Source organism: Myotis nattereri (assembly GCF_964212035.1).
Source record: "Myotis nattereri genome assembly, chromosome: 3".
In the NCBI taxonomy this organism is placed as follows: Eukaryota; Metazoa; Chordata; class Mammalia; order Chiroptera; family Vespertilionidae; genus Myotis; species Myotis nattereri.
In genome coordinates, this window is record NC_138077.1 from 95,898,989 (window position 1) to 95,919,405 (window position 20,417).

Genomic DNA, 20,417 nt, shown 5'->3' on the forward strand with positions numbered 1-20,417 from the left:
ACACAGCAGGAGCTACGAAGAGAACTGCAGATTCCCCTTCCTTTTTGGAGTTTGGAGGTGCCCTGATGAGGCCCAGCTGTGAAGCAATGCAAGCCGCTGTGGGGCCTTGGGCCTTCTCTTGGAAGTTCTGGGTCTGTCTGGCCCAGCTGCAGTTAGGTAATTTTCAGGTTGCAAAGGGCCGGGGCATTCATATGCAAAAGCCTCTCCTGCAGCCTGGGTGGGGTGGGGTCTCAGGGAATCAAAGGGCAAAGCAAGCCGCTATGGCAGATTCTCAGCCCTTCCCTAAGGGGCTGCGCGTCTCAAGTGTCCCGATAATTGCTGCAAGCACCTCTGAGGGAATGCCGCTCTCACGCTCGCCCGCTGCCAGACAGTCCAGTTTCTCCCAGTATGAGTCCTGGGTCCCCAGAGACTTCCCGGAACCAGAGTTCAGAGCAGTCGGGAGCTTGTGACTCCCTCCCAATTCAAAAAGACAGCCGCGTCCTCAGGTGCCAGCCCCTTTCTGCGCCCGAGCCCCCGTACCTCTGCACTTTACTTCTGCAGCTCCTCTGAGTCTCAGTGTGCTTTTCTTTCCTTCTAGTTGTAGAATTTACACTCAGCCAGCCTTCCTGTAGTTCTGGATGATGTCTGTTTTGTCTTTATGTTGTTTTTTTTGAAGTTGTTGTGGGAGGCAGCAATTTCCCGGTGTTTATCTATGCCGCCATCTTCGTTTCTCCACCATTTTTCCTTTAAAAAATTTAAACAGACTTATAAGTTTCCTCTTTGTACAACATATTTTTAAATCATTAAACAATGTGTGATAACTAATATTTTAAATATTTGAGCAAGTTATGGTAAAAATCTTGTCAGAAATAAAATTAGCTAGCATAGAATTTAAACTAATAAAGAATAACAAAGAGGACATTGTCTTTAGAATCTGTAAAATAAAGGTCTCATATTAAAGTTGTATTAAATATTTCTTAATAATTTATATCTTTTGTGATAATATATTTTTAAAAAATCAGTAACTGAAACTATCAAATCTCAGAAGGAAGGTCGGGGTGGGTGGGTGTGAAAATACCAACAAAAGGACTTGTATGCATGTATGTATAACTCACGGACACAGAGGCACAGACGGTAATAGGATGTTGAAGGCCTGAGACTATCAAATCTCAGAGCGGGGATGTGGGGGTTAGAAGGGGTCAATGGGGGAGGAAAGGAGACATATGTAATACTTTTAACAATAAAGATGTTTAAAATTCAATAATTGAAATAGAATTACAAATAACCTTAGTGATAACATGAAAAATAATTGGATTAAGTAGATTTAGTAAGAAAAAATGAAAATGAATGCATATCTCAAGATGAATGAAACCATCTATTTTGTACACATTATGCTAAAGTTTAAGCAAAGAAAATAAAAGTGCTCTAAAGTATATTACCTTCCTTAAAAGTTATTTCTATAGTTACATTTCTAGCCCAACGAATCTTCCTTAGGTAATACAGGAAGATAAAAACATTTAGTGTTTAAAGGTCAATAATGATTCAAATAATGTCCCTATAATTTTCCAACAAGATTTGGCAAAATGTTTTATGATATTTTATTCAATAACTTGGTAAAATTTAATCTGAAATTTGTCTCAGTATGTATCAACCATCAATTAATGTGGTAGCATCATAAAATACCAGATATGTACTACATTAAAGTACTAAAATATGATATTCATAAATGCCAATTCCAGTTATAACATCTTAACAAATATTAGTTATTACTATGGAGGCTGGGAAAATTATCTTAGTTTTTGATATATTTTTATTTATTTTTAGAGAGAAATGAAGGGAGAGGGAGAGAAAAGGAGAAACATTGATGTGAGAGCAGAACACTGTCCAGCTGCCTCCTGCACACCCCTAATCTGGGATCAACCCTGCACCCCGGGCATGTGCCTTGGGCGGGAATCGAACCAGCAACCTTTTGGTGCACAGGATGATGCTCAACTGAGCCACACCGACCAGGGCTGGGAAAATTATTTTAAAAGCTCAACTTAACTATACAGGTTAAAAAGGTCGATGGTATTTTTAAAACAATATCTATAAGTAACAATGTAAATAACAATAACAAAAATCTATATGATCATCAACTTTAAATTTGGAGGTCTGTATTATAATGATTTTGAAGGAGATAATAATTATAAACTAGTAGAGGCTTTTAATTTAGTGGCAAACCTCAATGGAAAAAGGAGAAAGATTAGAAAATAAACTAATTGTAAAATATCTTATGGAGTGATTCAAAAACCCCTTCTAATTATTAACACTTTTTAAATGCAATAAAAGATCATGAGATTCACAAACATTGAGAGGTTAGAAATATGTTAGCATATGTAGACCTTATGTTTCAGAGAAAGGGGGATATGGCTGCAGTTGCTGCTCCATAAATAGCTATAGTCTTCCTCTAATTCCTGGGGGAAACTATGATTCTGTCAGAGGAAGCAACACATTCTACTTACTATGATATAATGGATAAGTAAGTAAATAAGTGTTGTAAATATTAGTCATAAACTGACACTGAAATAAACAAATTTGACACTGACTAAATAGCCATCAAGAAGGTGAATTTTTCTTCTGTAGCTTAAATTAAAGCAAATTTTCTATGAAAAAAAAGTGTATAAGAAGTAATTACATTCTAATTTTTTATCTAACCCACGCTGTTAGAGAATAAATAAATATTAATTCCTAATTAATATCTGAATTAGCTGCAAAGGAATTTAAGCATAGTTTACACTTTACAAAAGAAATCATTTTGCTCATCAATAAAATAAAAAGTAGTAGTATATGAATTCAACTATAGATTCATGTGAAAAAAACGTAAGAATAAGAAAAACCTTTTTTTAAAATGTGCGAAGATTCATTATTATATCAGGACAATGTCATATGTCACAGCTGTAGAATTAGGAAAAGGGCATCACTGGGAACTTAGTAAAGGATGGTAACTAATGTGTATAGTATGATTCTCTTACATTTATGCACCTGATAAATTCTTTAAACACTGGATCATATGAGTAATCATTCATATTTCACTTGGGAAAGCTGAGGCCCACAAGAAGTCACACAATTTGCCACTGTACACAAACCTCTGCAGTTGGTTAAAGCCATAGGTGCCAGAGTCTCAAGCCCTTTCCAATTTTTCTTGAGAAAAATCCCCTGGTCAGTGTATCTGGCCATCCCATACAGAGTATAAAGTTTTGTGGACTTTCTCCAGGTCATCTGCTTATGAAACACTAAGACAATTTATTACCAGTGTTGAATTTAGGTGGAAATATTATAAATATCACCTAAGCTATGCTAACATTTCCTTTATTCTTATATAAAGTTAGAAATGTGTGAAAAGTTAGAAAAGAGTGATAATAGAGTAACAGATAAAAATGTCAGAAGTAAGTTACATTCACAGAATTCTCAAAAAAGTAGATTGCAACACCATCAATTCAGGAAAGTGAAATCTTGGCATCTCTCAAGAATGATAGGATGCATGGCTTGATTTGGATCTCAGGACGAGACAGAATATAAGCCTGTTTAAAATGTTCATTGATACATCAAGTGACTTTAGAGATCCTCAAGCAAGGAAAACACTTTTCCTTATATTTCTTTCCATTTCAAATATTAGAATACACACACGCGCGCGTGTGCACACACACACACACACACACAGCAAGTATTGGTAGAACATATATCACATTTTCTTAGTTGTCTGAGTAATATCAATTAGCACTAAATCATGCTTAAAGAATTGGAAGAGCTCCAAAATAAAAACATTCCCGAAAATCAGAATGACAGATACCCATGTTAGCAAAGGCAGTTGTTAATTAGTTAATTTTCAGCTAGATTAACTGTTAGCAATGCCATTTTTTACTCATTAAATAAAATGAAGGAACTTTTTTCAAAGTATTTGCCTAAATTTGAAAAAAAAAAAAATTCTAGGGCTAATCACTCGGATAAGAGCTTCTGAACATATTGCAACTCAGTGATAAAGTATGTTAGTTTTTCACAAAACTTTTATTTTCTGCAAAATAGGATACTACTCTAAAATAATTTGTGTCACCAATTCTAATCCAGGTAATCTCAATTAAACTTAATAGTATAATTGTTTAGTTTAATAAGGGTATGGATTTGTAAATAGAATTTCATTTTTGATTTTCTGAGCATTCTGCAGCACTCAAAGATGCTGGGTCTACTGGTATAAGTAAAGCACAGTATTAACATGGAACTGTTTTTCTTTGATTTCTGCACATTTTTGTTATTTTATATCACCTGCATGTCCAAAAAGAGAAGAGTGACAAAATTGTAAAAGTTTGTTACAAGTCATCATAATTCAACAATTAAAAAACAACAAAATGAGAGAATTTGAATTTAATAAGGTGTAACTTGGAATTTATAAACTCAATTATTATGAAACAAGATACACATATGAGCTACATTTTTATCAGAAGATGGCAAAATGTGCACCTCCTAGCACCCCTTCAGCCCCTCCTGGCACCCAATAAATCATCATACTTTAAGATTACAAACAACCAAACCTATTTGCTGGCATCACTGCTTTGGGGAAATGAAACCCATGGGTTTCTATCTGAAATCTTTGAAAGTTGGTATGTTTTAGTAAATTTTGTGGAAATCCTAATCCTAGTAAAAATCTCTAATGCCTGTGCATTTTGGTTGATATGCTATAGAACACATTCTGCAATTAGCCTAATTACAAAATTTCCCAAGACATATTTTTCTACCTAAAAACTTTCATGTGTATTTCGTGGATCCTAGCAGGGAATTTTGCCTGTTTGTTTTGTTTTGTTTTCCTTTCATTGTTTTTATATCATTTCATCACATTTATTGGATCCAAATCCTCTTTCAATGTATTACCAGATCATCCTCCCTCTGCTACTTTTCCTCCCCAAAAAGCTTTAAGCTCAGGTCTCTCCGACAGATTTAATATTACGAAGCCTTTGTTGAAAGATTATGGTAAAACTTGCTTGTAGCAATTTTTGTTTCCTCTAGCATTTATCATCTCCTACCCCCAACCCCCAACACATATCATCACCTTTCTCTACTTCATGTTTCTCTTTTTAATTTATTTTGTTTTGTTTTGCTTGCCCACTGATTTTCAATCTCCTGTTCTATTGCATACCCTCCAGCCTGCTGCCTATCTCAATATACTCTATTTCCCTGCTGTCTATTCCTCTATGAATTGAGTGGAACAGTATGACTTTGAAACCTGGCAGCACAAGTGATTTGAGGTTAAAAAATCCTGTTAAAAAAATCCCAGAGACAACTAAAATTTGGTATTTATAAATTGTAAATAATTATTTATTTTCTATAACTATGTATACATATATGTAAACACAAGATATATCTATATAAACACAAACTATACATATATTATTATACACACATATACATACATACATATATACATATATTTACAGATACCTTGGACACACATACATAAGTTGCAAATGAAAACCCAGAAAGAATTTTCACATCTCCCAAGTGGCAAAAGTAGTCAAAAGAGCACAATGACAGTTCAAGAGTTGCTGTAATAAATTAGTTCATTTTTTTACAGTAGTTTCAATATTGATATAGAGATTGCTTCTAAATTACCTTAGATAATACTATACTAACTGAGGAAAGCTATTCATAGTGCTGGATATAGTAAACATTGAATTACTATTTGCATCCTTTTTTAAAAAAAAAATCTTTATTGTTCAGATTATTACAGATGTTACTCTTCTTTCCCCCCATAGCTCCCCGCCACCCGGTTCCCACCCCACTCCAGGCCTTCCCTCCCCCACTACTGACCTCATCCATAACTATTTGCATTCTTATAATAGCTCAATTTTGGCATGGAATCAAAATTAATTTGCATGCTAATGAAGATGGAATTAATTAGATATAAAATGTAGAGTGTTTATGGATATTTGTCTAATTAAATTTAATCTTTTAGCTTAACTGAATTAAGTACAAACAAAAATTATTCACTATAAAGCAGTTTGGTTCATATTTGGTAGATATGTAAATTATTATAATTATTTATTATCTGTTATAAAAATCCTACACATTTGTTTAGACATCTCTTATTTTAGAATGTAAACTTATGAGGTCATAATACTTTTTATTCTAGCAACAACAAACAATAACATAGTCAATCACCTTGCTAGAGGCATTTGTGAAATTTCATGAAACTTTTTGAAATCTCAGAAGTTTTATGAAAACATAACATAACTTCAAAAAATTGTTTATAAAACTTTTACTTGAAATATTAGACAAATATAATTATTTAAGTATTTATTAAGATATTTATTGAGTCAACTAACAAAACAAAGTATGCTTAAAAGCCTTACTATTCCACCCATATTAAAATGAGTATACCAATGTATAATCACTATGTTGTAAACTTTAAATTTATATAATATTGTATGTCACTGTAATTGAAAAATAAAATTAAAAATTAAATAAGTAGCTAGTTATTTGGTTATATTAACATTTTGGGGGGAGACAGTGAATTGCAGTAAAAGATTGAGATGATACTGGCTTATTTAGAAATATAATGTAATATTCTTAGTATTATATATCCCAGTCTTCACTGGACATAAACAGAAGGAGGATACTGGGAAATTAAGCAAACAGCCAAACCTTAGCTATTTTTCATGATGAAAACTCAAAACCACATAACAGTTAAGAGCCAAATTTGGTAGATAATTGCTTACATTCAATTTTCTTTGCCATTTTACAAGCTATATATTTTTTTGGCTAAGCTACACAAGCTCTCTGAGTTGATTTTCCTCATTTGTAAAATGAAAATGCTAATAATGATAACTATATAAATATTAGGTGAGGATAATTAAATCCTTTATATAAATGAATTAGTTAATATAATTCAATTCTGTCATAATACGGGGGAAGCTGTAAGGTTGTAAAAACATGTAAGATTTGCCTACAAAGTCACTGTTCTCAAATCTGCCTGATAGTGGCACAAGAACAGACATATAGACCAATGGAACAGAACAGAGAACCCAGAAATCAAACCAAGCCATTATGCTCTATTAATATTTGACAAAGGAAGCAAGAGCATACAATGGAGTGAAGACAATCTCTTCAATAAATTGTGGGGGAAAAATTGGACAGATACATGCAGAAAAATGAAACTAGAATACCAACTTACACCACACACAAATATGAACTCAAAATAGTTAAAGGACTTAGATGTAAGATGGGAAACCATAAAAAATCTTAGAAGAAGCCACAGGCAACAAAACAGCAGGCATTTGTTGTAGCAATATCTTTACCTATACAGCTCCTAGGGGAATGGAAACTAAGGAGAAAATAAACAAATGGGACTACATCAAAATAAAAAGCTTCTGCACAATAAAAGAAACCTACAACAAAACAAGAAAGCCCACTGCATGGGGGAACATATTTGCCAACGTTATATCTGATAAGGGTCTAATCTCAAAATTTTATAGGAAACTCATACAACTTAACAAAAGGAAAATAAACAAAATGGGCAAAGGACCTAAATAGACACTTTTCAAAAGGAGACATACAGAAGGCCAAGAGACATACTAAAACATGCTCAAATTCACTAATCATCCCAGAGATGCAAATCAAAACGACAATGAGGAACTATCTCACACCTGTCAGAATGGCTATATCAACAAATCAGCAAACAAGTGCTGGCGAGGATGCAGAGAAAAAGGAACCCTCATGCACTGCAGGTGGGAATGCAAACTGATGCAGCCACTGTGAAAAACAGTATGGCATTTCCTCAAATAATTAAAAATGGAACTTCCATTTGACCCAGTGATCCCATTTCTAGGAATATATCCCAAGAAAACAGAAACACCAGTCAGAAAGGATATATGCACCCTTGTGTTCATAGCACAATTTACAATAGCTAAGATTTGGAAACAGCCTAATGCCCATCAGCAGATGAGTGGATTAGAAAACTGTGGTACATCTACACAATAGAATACTCTGCTTCTGTAAAAAAGAAGGAACTCTTATCATTTGCAACAGCATGAATGGAACTGGAGAGCATTATGCTAAGCAAAATAAGCCAGGTGGAGAAAGATTAATATCATATGATCTCACTCATTTGTGGAGTATAATGAACAACATAAAACTGATGAACAAAAATAGAATCAGAGTCATAGAAGCATCAAACAGACTATTCAACCTATGAGGGAAGGTGGAGGGTGAGGGGGTAAGAGATCAACCAAAGAACTTGTATGCATGCATATGAGCGTAACCAATGGACAAAGATGGAGTGGGGGGAGAACAAGGTGAGGGCATGTGCTGGGGCATGGGGCAGTTGGGGAGAGGTCAACGGGGGAAAAAGAAGACTTATGTAATACTTTAAACAATGAAGAATTTAAATTAAAAAAATAAAAATAAAAATCCTCTAGCTAGTCATCAGGGATCACACAAATTGGAAGATAAGCAGTGTGTTGAGTTTGCCTAATTTGTTATCATAGTAGTAAAGAATATTGACAAAAGAGAAAAAAAAGAAAAAAATTAATTTGAAAAGGCTGTTTCATGGTTTAAACTCTAGCATATATTCTGTTTTATTGTGTATTCTTTTCGACAAGTTATACTCACATATGATAGTTGAGACTTGATTGCTATTAGCATCATTGGGTGTGCACATGCACTTCCATACACATAGACCTTAAGTAAATGAGGACAGATATATATATACTAGAGGCCCGGTGCACAAAATTTCTGCACTAGGGGGGTGTCCTTAGCCCAGCCTGCACCCTCTCCAATCTGGGACCCTTTGGGGGATGTCCAACTGCCGGTTTAGGTCCAATCCCACAGGGTTCGTGCCTAAAACGGCAGTCGGACATCCCTCTCACAATTCGGGACTGCTGGCTCCTAACCGCTAGCCTGTCTGTCTGCCTGATTACCCCTAACCACTTCTGCCTGCCAGCCTTATCAACGCCTATTGCTCCCCTGCCGGCCCAGTTGCCCCAGCTGTCCTCCCCTATAGGCCTGGTCACCCCCAACTGCCCTCCCCTGCCAGCTATCTTGTGGTGGCCATCTTGTTACCACATTGGGGGACCATCTTTGACCACATGGGGGTAGCCATCTTGTGTTAGGGTATGATGGTCAATTTGCACATCACCTCTTTATTATATAGGATATATATATATATATATATATATATATATATATATACATATATACATATACATATATATGTATATGTGTGTGTATACATATGTGTGTGTGTGTGTATGTACACCTCACATACTGCAAGTCTCTCATCTATAATAATACCAGTAAAAGTGTAACATGCAAATCAACCAAACAGCTGAATAGCAGAATGACCGTCCAGACAACCACGTTATGACACCCACTGGTGCCAGGCCAGCGATGCAATTGGTTGGGGGTCTGGCCATCAGCCCATAAACGCCCTTCAGAGGGAGTCCCAGGATCCCTGGCCTGCGGTGCTGCAGTGGATGAGTAGGGCCTCCCTCTGCAAAGCAATTGGTAGTGTGGCTCCCGGATTGTGAGAGGGTGAAGACCAGGCTGAGGGATCCTTTCCCCAACTCCAGTGTACAAATTTCTGCACTGATCCTCTAGTATTTCAGATTAGGCTAGTATCAGCAGAATTTCAATATAAATATATTTAGTTGACTTTTTATTGTGAAATAGACACACAAGCATTACAGAAATTATGTTGCCCAAAATTAAAGAGCTAATTTAAAAATAAAACCAAGGGGAGAACCAAGATAGCATGTAGACAAATGAAGCTATTCACTGCCTCTGACAACCACATCAAAATTACAACTAAAATACAGAAAAACCATTATTCAGAACCACCTGAAATCTGTGTGAATGGAAGTCCTACAACTAGAGAAGTAAAGAAGAAAACACATTGAGACCAGTAGGAGGGGCTGAGGCACAGAATGGGCTGGTCCAACACCCATGTGTGGCATTTTTATAATCAGGAGAGATACTGTGGCTGTGGAGGCTCCCCATGAGGAGCAAGGGGTCCCAGACCCACACCAGCCAGGGTTCCCGTGCTGGGAATAGAAATCCCCATAACTTTGAGCTATAAAAACCAGCAAAGATTATGGGTGAATGACTCGGAGGTTGCTGGAGACCCAGAGAGTTCCTCTTAAAGGGCCAGTGCATAGATGTACTCAGATTCCATCTCTCTAGGCTCCAACACTAGTGCTGCAGCTGGAAAGGAACCTGGGACATCAGATGAGGAATTAGATTGTTTGGCATTGGGGCAGAAACTTGGGGCAGCTTTCTCTCAGTTGGGGGTGCTCTTGGGTTCATTTCTCCTATGTTGGGACTCCCTGCCACTCAATCACAGGGATAACTGGCAGCCATATCTTTCCATCAGTTTGACTCATACTGTTTGCTCTGCCCTGCTGATTCCCTGAGACCTAATTGCAGCCCCGCCCAACCTGTTTGCAGTTGCTTTTCCATAAGAATGGCCTTTCCTGGCCTGCCTTGCTTCACATTTTGGCCTCTTCTGGACACTTCCAAAGCCAATGCAAGTATCAGCCATCTGCAGATCTCTCTGTAGCTCCCTCCAGGTGGCCCCAGGCAGTGGCTGACTTTGCACCTCCCAGGAGACCCCAGAGCCAGTGCACTTGGTAGACCACTTCAGACCATACAAGATTATAACTCTACATATCCACAAGTGACACATTATTGGGGCAGACTCAATGAGCACCAAAGCCTCACTGTAACAAGTCCTCCATAGGGTGTCTCCTGCACATCAGCTCTTCCACTGTAGTTGCAGTTGGTCCTCAAAGCCAATTGGCCTTGTGGTCAAGTCCTCCCAGTGATGCCAATAACAATCAAGGCATAATCACAAGACTGTACACACAGCCCACACTGGGTTGTACCTAGAGTGCCCAGCTCAGGTGACTGGAGAGGCTGAGCCAATAGGCCCTAAAGGACACCTACTACACAAGGCCACTCTACCAATTCCAGAAGACATAGCAGTTCTACATAATACACAGAAACAAACACAGGGAAGCAGTCAAAATGCAAAGACAAAAAACATGTCACAAATGGAAGAAATGGAAGCAAGCAAACTACTGGATAGAGAGTTATAAACAATGGTTATAGATTGCTCAAGGATATTAAAAAGAGCATTAAGGAACTTAAATGAGAGATTCAGAGGACTTAGTGAGACTTTCAAGGCTCTTAGTGAGAATTACAAAGACATGTAAAAGGACCAGTTAGAAATTAAGCATATACTAACTGAAATAAAGAGCAATTTACAGGGATTCAACAGTAGAGTAGAGGATTCTGAGAATCAAATCAAATACTAGGAATATGAGAAAGCAAAAACAAAACAAAACACCCAATCAGAAGAACAAAATGAAAAAAGAATCCAACAATATGAAGATAGTGTACAGAGCCTCAGAGACAAGTTAAAGTGTACCAACATTTGCATTATGGGGATGCCAGAAGGAGAAGAGAGAGAGCAAGATTTTGAAAGCCTATTTGAAGAAACAATGACAGAAAACTTTCCTTACCTGGTGAAAGAAATAGACTTACAAGTCCAGAAGGCAGAGTCACAAACAGGAGAAACCCAAAGAGACCCACACCAAGACATATCATAATTAAAATACCAAGGGTTAAAGACAGAGAGAATCTTAAAAGCAGCAAGAGAAAAAAAGCTAGTTACCTACAGAGGAGTTCCCATATGAATGTCAGCTTATTTCTTAACAGAAACTTTTCAGACCAGAAGGGGGGTGGCAAGAAATATTAAAAATGATGCATAGCAAGGACCTACAACCTAGATAATTTTATCCAGCAAAGCTATAATTTAGAAATGAAGGTCAGATAAAGAGCTTCCACACAAGAAAAAGCTAAAGGAGCTCATCACCACCAAACCAGAATTACATGAAATGTTGAAAAATATTCTTTAAGAAGAGAAAGAAGAAAAAAGATTAAAAATATGAACAATAAAATGGCAATAAATACATATCTATCAAAAATTGAATATAAAAATAATTGAACAAGAAATCTAAAGAACAAAATAAACTGATGAGTAAAATAGAATCAGAGGCATGGAAACACGGAACAGATTGAGGAATCTCAGAGGGAAAGGGGGAGAGAGAAGAGAAGAGATTAATCAAATATCTTATATGCATATATGCATTACCTATGGACACAGACAATAGGGAGGTGAAGGCCTGGGGCAAGCAGGGAACTATGTGGAGGGGAGCAATTAGGGGAAAGAAAGGGACATCTGCAATACTCTCAACAATACACATTTAAAAAATAAATAAATAAATAAATAAATAAATAAATAAATAAATAAATGCAAGGTTTTCTGAAAGCAGTTTCTTTATGAAATGTGAATAAGCCATCAGCATTTTAGGTTATAGATATGAAACAAAACACAATAATTACATTCCTATATAAATTATATTTCATATATCAATATTTGAATGTATATATATATATATATATATACACACATATACATATATATCTCCCACTTAATAAAGAGGGAATATGCTAATTGACCCTCACGCTGTTGCAAATGTGGTGGCACCTACAGCCAATAAGGAGGGAATATGCTAATTGACCACCACGCCCTCAAAGATGGCAGTGCCCACAGCCACATGATGGTCAACAGGGGAGGGAAGTTGGGGGCAACCAGGGCAGCAGAGAAGGGCAATTGGGGGTGACCAGGCTGGCAAGGGAGGGTAGTTAGGGGTGACTTGGCTGGCAGGGGAGGGCAGTTATATATATATATAGCTTACTAAAAATTCATAAAAATGAATAGCAAGCTGCTGTAGGAATTTCTTCAGCTTTTTCAGCTTTGGGCATTTCCAACTTCATTCCTCAACATGAAGGCATTAAGCTCCTTGTGCGGCTGCTATGCGGCAGTGTGCTGCCTGTTGGAATGCAGCCTAGCCATTGCGTGGGGCCGCAGCAAGGGCCCGGCAGCCAGGAGCCACTGAGTCTGCTGGACGACATGAACCACTGCTACTTGCACCTGCGGGAACTGGTACCCGGAGTCCCGTGAGGCACTCAGCTTAGCCAGGTGGGAAATCCTGCAGTGTGTCATCGACTACATCCTCAACCTGCAGGTGGTCCTGGCCGAGCCCGCCCCTGGACCCCCAGAAGGCCCACATCTTTCCATCCAGGCAGTGGACCTCTCTCCGAAACGCGGGATCTCCAACGACAAGAGGAACTTCTGCCACTGACCTGGCTGTCCTGGCGCCTCCAGAACACAGGTGCTGGCGCCTGTTCCACCTGGGACCGCAGGACTCTGTGACCAGAAGCCCAAGGGCATGGATGGATCGCAGCCTCTCCCTGCCCACTTCACTTCTCAAACTGCTGCCTTGAGGCTGGACCTGGTGCCCAGGAGTGAAGGACTGTGAACTTAGGTGACCTAAAGAGCCAGAGCAAGATCTGGGCACCAACTAGGCAATGTCACCCAGCCCCACCCCACCCCCAAATTCTAAAGACTGTCAGAGTGTGTAGGGTGTGTGGTGGGGTAACAGTGGCTGCTCCAAACTCAGTCAAGGCCAGCAATAGAGCTGATCTTCTGGTCTCAGAAAAGGTCCCTGTTGTCCTGATTATCCTATCTAATAAAAGAGAAACATGGTAATTGGCATACGACCTCTACCCTTCCCATTGGCTAATCAGTGAGATATGCAAACTAACTGCCAGCCAAGATGGTGGCCGGCAGCCAGGCAGCTTGAAACTAACATGAGGCTTGCTTGTTTCAGTGACGGAGGAAAACAACGTTCCCCGCCTGCCTTGCCGGCCTCTGAGCTTGCAGTTTAAGAAACTCTGTAACAAATATAGAAGCTAAACAAAACCCCAGAAACCAGCTTTCAGTGAGCCGGGATCTCAGAGCTGGAGTTATACATTGTTTCAATTATAGAACCAAAACAAACAGATACCTGCTTTCAGGAGCAGAGGCCTAAGAGCTGGAGCCTCAGAGCTAAAGCTGGCCCAGAATAAAAAAAGAAAAAGAAAAAAAGGAGCGGTTGGGAGCTTCTGTCACCCGCCAGCCTGAAAACAGCCCTCAGCCCCTCACCCAGACTGGCCAGGCACCCCAGTGGGGACTCCCATCCTGAAGGGTGTGTGACCAGCTGCAAACAGTCAGCATCCCCTCACCTAGGCTGGCAAGGCATCCCAGTGGGGACCCCCACCCTAATCCAGGACACCCTTCAGGGCAAACCAGCCAGCCCCTACCCATGCACCAGGCCTCTATCCTATATAGTAAAAGGGTAATATGCCATCCAGCACCGGGATCAGCGTGACAGGGTGGAGCTCCCCAACCCCCTGATCGCCCTGCGGCTCTGTGTGTGACAGGGGGCAAGGCCACAACCTCCCTATCCGCCCTGTTCTGTTCCTGACAGGGGAAGGCGCCCCAACCTCCTGATAAGCCCTGCTCAGTGCGAGCTCCCCAAGCCCCTGATCACCCTGCGTCTCTGTGTGTGACAGGGTAGAGCAATAATCTCCTCATCGGCCCTGACCTGAGTGTGAGAGTGGTGGCGCCTCAACCCCCTGATCGGCCCTGCTCTGTGTGTGACAGGGGTCGGTGCCCCAACTCCCCTATCGGCCCTACTCTGTGAGTGACAGGGGGGAGCTCCCCAACCCCCTGATGGGCTCTGCTCTGTGCGTGACAGGGGGAAGCTCCCCAACCCCCTGATCGACCCTGCTCTGTGCGTGACAGGGTACGGAGCCCCAACCCCACTGATGGGCCCTGCTCTGTGCGTGACGGGGGGTGGTGCCACAACCTCCCCATCGACCCTGCCTTCAGTGTGACAGGGGGCGGTGCCCCAACCCCCCAATCGGCCCTGCTCTGAGCCTGACAAGGGGCTGCACCTAGGGATTGGGCCTGCCCTCTGCCACCCAGGAGCAGGCCTAAGCCAGCAGGGCGTTATCTCCCGAGGGGTCCCAGAGTGCGAGAGGGCACAGGCCGGGCTAAGGGACCCTCCCTTCCCCCCCGAATGCACAAATTTTTGTGCACCAGGCCTCTAGTGAACTGTATAATACATTATATAGCTTTTGTACCTTTTTTTGCAGGAAGGTGGCTTTCTGTAACCATGCGATGTATGTTATTAAACTTTTTATGAAAGTGAACATTTTGCATAATAAACGGGTTTTAAACAAAAAATTCATAAAATTGAATATTTTTAAGACTTACAATATTATATTGAAGAGTTTAACATTTCTACTTGACTAACTGCTATAACAAGCAGACAAAATCAATGAGGAATCAGAACATCTGAACAACTCAGTCAAACAACCTGACCTAACTGTATTCATAGAATATTGTACTCCAGCAACTATAACATTAATCAAGATAGAAAAATGGAGTATATGCCATAAAACAAGTCTCAATATATTTCAGAAGATTAAAAAGTATGTTGGAATTATAGGATAATAGAACTATTACTAGTCTCTCGAATTTTTACCATATAGTCTTATTTTTCTTTCTAAGAATTTGTATTTTTAAAATCTTTATTGTTGCAAGTATTACATATGTCCCCTTGTTTCTCCCATCGACTACTTCTAGTCCACCCCCGCCCCACCCCACCCCCCACACTAGTGCTTCACCACCCTATTGTCTGTGTCCATGGATTATGCATATATGCAAACAAGTTCTTTGGTTGATCTTTTCCCATCCACCCACACTCCCCTGTCCTCCCTCTGAGATTCAATAGTCTGCTCATGCTTCTATGTCTCTGGATCTATTTTGTTCATTAGATACTACATATGAATGGAATCATGTGATATTTATTTTTCTCTGACTGGCTTATTTCACTTACCATAATACTCACCAGTTCTATTCATGCTGATGGAAATGTTAAGAGTTCTTTCTTTTTACAGCTGCATAGTATTCCATTGTGCAATGTACCACAGGTTTTTTTTTTATATATATTCTTTTTTAAAATATATATTTTTATTGATTTCAAAGAGGAAGGAAGAGTGAGAGAGATAGAAACATTAATAATGAGAGAGAATTATTGATCAGCTACCACCTGCTTGCCCCCTACTGGGGATCAAGCCTGAAACCCAGGCATGTGCCCTTGACCAGAATCGAACCTGGGGCCCTTCAGTCCACAGGCCAATGCTCTATCCACTGAGCCAAACTAGCTAGGGCATTGCTATATATTCTTAAAAAGTGATCATTTTTTGCAGTTGTGAGCATAAAGTGCAGTAGTATATTAAAGCAATAAATCAAAATATTATAAAATAACCATTAAAATATTGAAATATACAAATTTATTTGTATGGCTAAATGCTTTTATTTTACTTACTTATTTTTATTTTTTTAATTCTTTATTGTTTAAAGTATTACATATGTCTCCTTTTCCCCATTGACCTCTCCCAGCTGTTCCTACCTCCCAGCTCATGCCCTCATCCCCCTACTGTCTATGTCCATGGGTCATGCTTATATGCATGCATACAAGTCCTGTGGTTGATCTCTTATGCCTCCCTCTGCCCCCTGCCTTCCCTCATAGGTTGGACAGTGTTCGATGCTTCTATAACTCTGATTCTATTTTTTTCATCAGCTTATGTTGTTCATTATATTCCACAAATGGGTGAGATCATGTGATATTTATCTTTCTGGCTTATTTAGCTTAGCATAATGTTCTCCATGTCCATCCAAGCTGTTGCAAATGGTAAGAGTTCCTTCTTTTTTACAGCAGCGTAGTATTCCATTGTGTAGATGTACCACCGTTTTTTAATCCACTCATCTGCTGATGGGCACTTAGGCTAAACCAGCAGTAGGACATCCCCTGAGGGCATAGGCCGGGCTGAGGAACCCCTCCCCTTTACGACTTTCCTGCACCAGGCCTCTAGTCAGTAAACAAATGCCTCAGGGGTCTATGTACTAGTATGTGTGCTAGTATTGTCATAGCAGTGTACAACAAATGGAATGTCATAAAAAACAGAAATGCATTGTCTCAGTTCTGGAGGCTAGAATTCCAAGATCAAGTTATAGGAAAAGCTGTTTTTGTTGTTGTTGTTTTTCTGAAAGCTGTGAGGAAGAATCTGCTCCATGACTCTCTCATAGCTTCTGATATTTGCCTGGCACTCCTGATTATAGAAGAATCACCCAGGTCTCTGCCTTCATCTTCACATGTTTTTATCTCTGTTTATGTGTTTGTGTAAAAATTTTCCTTTTTTTGTAAAGACACCTTGCCATCTTGTATTAGGGACCCATTCTACTCCAGGATGACCTCATCGTATTGTAACTATTTACATCTGTAACAATCCTATTTCTTAAAGTTACATTCGTAGGTATGAGGAGTTAGGACCCTAACATATATCATTTTGGAGGTAACATAATTCAATCCAGAACAAGAAAACATATTAGTTCCTCTTAAGAGCTGCAGGACATTCAGCCCCATTGATTATACTGGTTCAATAACATAACATATTTTGCCTTCTTCCTCCCCAACCCGCATCTCTTGTCTCATTTTGCATACTCCCTTACTTTAACTTCCTTAAATCACCACCTGAATAAGAAAGTGACTTCCAACATCTTATTTTCATACTCTGCTTTCAAGGGGGTCCAGATTAAGAAAAACACAAAATTAAGATAAAACAAAAATGCCTTCAGATTAAAATTTTCTACTTTACTAGAAAAAATAGTACCAAAATAGAAAAAAAGAAATAAGAAAACTATAGGCAAATATTTCTCATAAACTTATAATAAATAATCTTTAACAAAATGTTAGCAAATTAAATCCAGCAATGAATTAAAATATACACCACAACCAAGTGGAGCTTACTTCAGGTATGCAAGGCTGGTTGAACATTCAAAACTCAATCATTCCTATTGTAAATAATGCTGCCATCAACATAGGAGTACATATCTCTTAAATTATAGTTTTTATTTTCTTTGGATAAATATCCAGAAGTATAATTGCTGGATTATTGTTCTAATTTTTTTAGAAACTTCCATACTATTTTCTATAATGGCTATACCACTTTACATTCCCACCAACAGTATGTGAGAGTTCCCTTTTCCCTTCATAAAGTGTCCTTATATAGATGAGTGAATAAAGAAGATGTGGGATCTATATAGTGGAATCTTATTCAGCCATAAAAAAGATGAAAATTTTGCCATTTGTGATGACATAGCTGGACCTAGAGGGTTTTAGACTAAGTGAAACAAGTCAGCCAGACAAAGACCAATAGTTATGATTTCACTCTGTCAATGCAATCCACTCTAACAACATGCTAAAGAAGAAAAATTATATCATCATCTCAATGGACAAACCAAGCATTTGCCAAAATCCAGCGCCCCAATGATAAAATTATCCGGCAGTTTAAGAATAGAGGGGAACATCCCTAACTTGATAAAGAAAATTTATGAAAATCCAGCTAACATACTTCCTGGTGGGAGACAGCACTTCCTAGGCTCAGAAACAAGGCAAGAATTGTCACCACTTTCATTCAATATAGTACATGACATTCTTACCTCTGCAATAAGGCAAATCAAATAAATAAAAGGCATAAAAATGATTGAAGAGAAAAACTTCCCTATCTGCAGATGACAGAATTATCTACATAGAAAATCCTAAAGAATGTAAAAATATTTAAAAAATTAATCCAGCCAGGTCAAAGGACATATGAACAATAAATAAAAATCAATTACATTTCTTATGTACTAAAAATAAACTTGTGAAAATCAAAATGTAAAACAATACCATTTATAGTTGCTTCAAAGAAATAAACACTTAGGTACAAAGTGTAAATCTAAAGTGCATAGACATAGCCCTGTAAAATTTCTCCAAAGTGCAATATTTTAAAAAAAGCCACACGCACTTTAAAAGGATCCCAAAAAATAAAGATGGCTTGTTTTTAAAAATCACAATCAGGTTAGATTCAAACTCCTTAATTCTACCAATAAACAATGCCTAAAAAGTTATGAGGGGAAAATATTTTGATTATAGATTTCTACATGCAGCTATGTTATTATTCAATTATGAAGAAAAAAATGAAAATTTTTGTTTTGTTTTGTTTTGTTTTGCAGGTAGATAATCTCTTTCTGAATAGAAGAACTCTAAAATGGACTCTGGCCAAAATAACAACAAGGAGAAATGTATGAAAAGTCAGTGCTCAAAAGAAGACTGTAGAAATCCCCAGGAATATGACCATGAAGCAAGGTAAGAAAGCAAACAAATTATATGTTAGCTGTGATTCATAGAGTTCAGAGATGAATGCCTTCAAATAGAAATATATCCACTGAAACATGTAACATTATCAACAAGTTGTATGTGTATAGTTAAAGGGCATATTGTTGAATTTTAAAATGTGTACCTATTAAGCAAATCTATATATATATAAAACCCTACATGACCAGTCAACCATTCGACTGTTTGACCGTTTGACCATTCTCTATGATGCACATTGTCCACCAGGGAGCAGGTGCTGAATGCAGGATCTGTCCCCTGGTGGTCAGTGCGCTCCCACAGTGGGAGCACCACTCAGCTGACCAATGGGAGCCAGAAGCTGGGCTCATGGCTGGTGAGTGCCACTGTGCAAGTGTGAGCCTCTCATGCCTCTGAGGAAGCACTATCAAGCAGCAGCGGCAGCAGGCACAGCAGGGCTAGGATAAGCAGGAATGGTGCACACCCAGCCCGGGCTCGGGTTCCTCCCTGGCTGCCTGCTGCTTCATGCACTACTACATCCCTTCAGGGATGTCAGATTGCGAGAGGGCATGGGCCAGGCTGAAGGACCCCTCCGGTGCATGAATCCATGCACTGGGCCTCTAGTACATTAATAACTTAAAATGCTTCTCCTCACATTTATTCTACTCTCGGTCACTTGGTTTCCTTAATTACATTTTTCCTTCAGCTACCATATATTCAGTGAATCAGATTCTATGAACTCAACATTACGTGGTTTTGAACTCAATACTTGTTGGGAGCCATTAAAAGATATTGGCTTAGACAAAGCCATCTTAAGAACTATAAGTTTCTGGTTCCTCCAGAAACTCCTAATTACCAGAAACCACCTGTGTCTTGCAAATTGGCCAGCAGTTACAGATAAACTACCCTCACACAGCTGCTAAATCACACATCTCCACTGATAAACACACAGCCATCCTGGAACCTGCTAAACCACACATCTCCGCTGATAAGCACAGCCATCAAAAGCCTAATAAATCTCTAGTAAAAGGTTACTGCCCATAGACCCCTTTACCCACCCCCCTTCCCTAAAACAGTATATATTCTGCCGCTGTGAGAATAAAGTTGAGGCTTGATCAGGACTTGTCTTGCCTCCATTCTTTCGTGTCCCTTGTTTGTCTCATTCTCCTAGGGTGTCTCTTGGTTCCCCTGTTGTTGTCCCGCGGGTCGGGGCAAATACTTTTAGCATCAACATATTAAATAGTGATTATTAATTCCAAAGTTTAAAATCAGCTTAAGCCCTGG

At 38.9% G+C, this 20,417-nt stretch overlaps 1 pseudogene across 1 annotated transcript; it reads left to right on the forward strand.

Annotated features, from left to right (window-relative positions):
- The first annotated feature begins 12,851 nt into the window (after window positions 1–12,851).
- Window positions 12,852–13,211, forward strand: LOC308516664 (DNA-binding protein inhibitor ID-3-like; annotated as a pseudogene). Its single transcript has one exon. The product of its transcript is annotated as a DNA-binding protein inhibitor ID-3-like (transcript).
- Window positions 13,212–20,417: the final 7,206 nt, after the last annotated feature.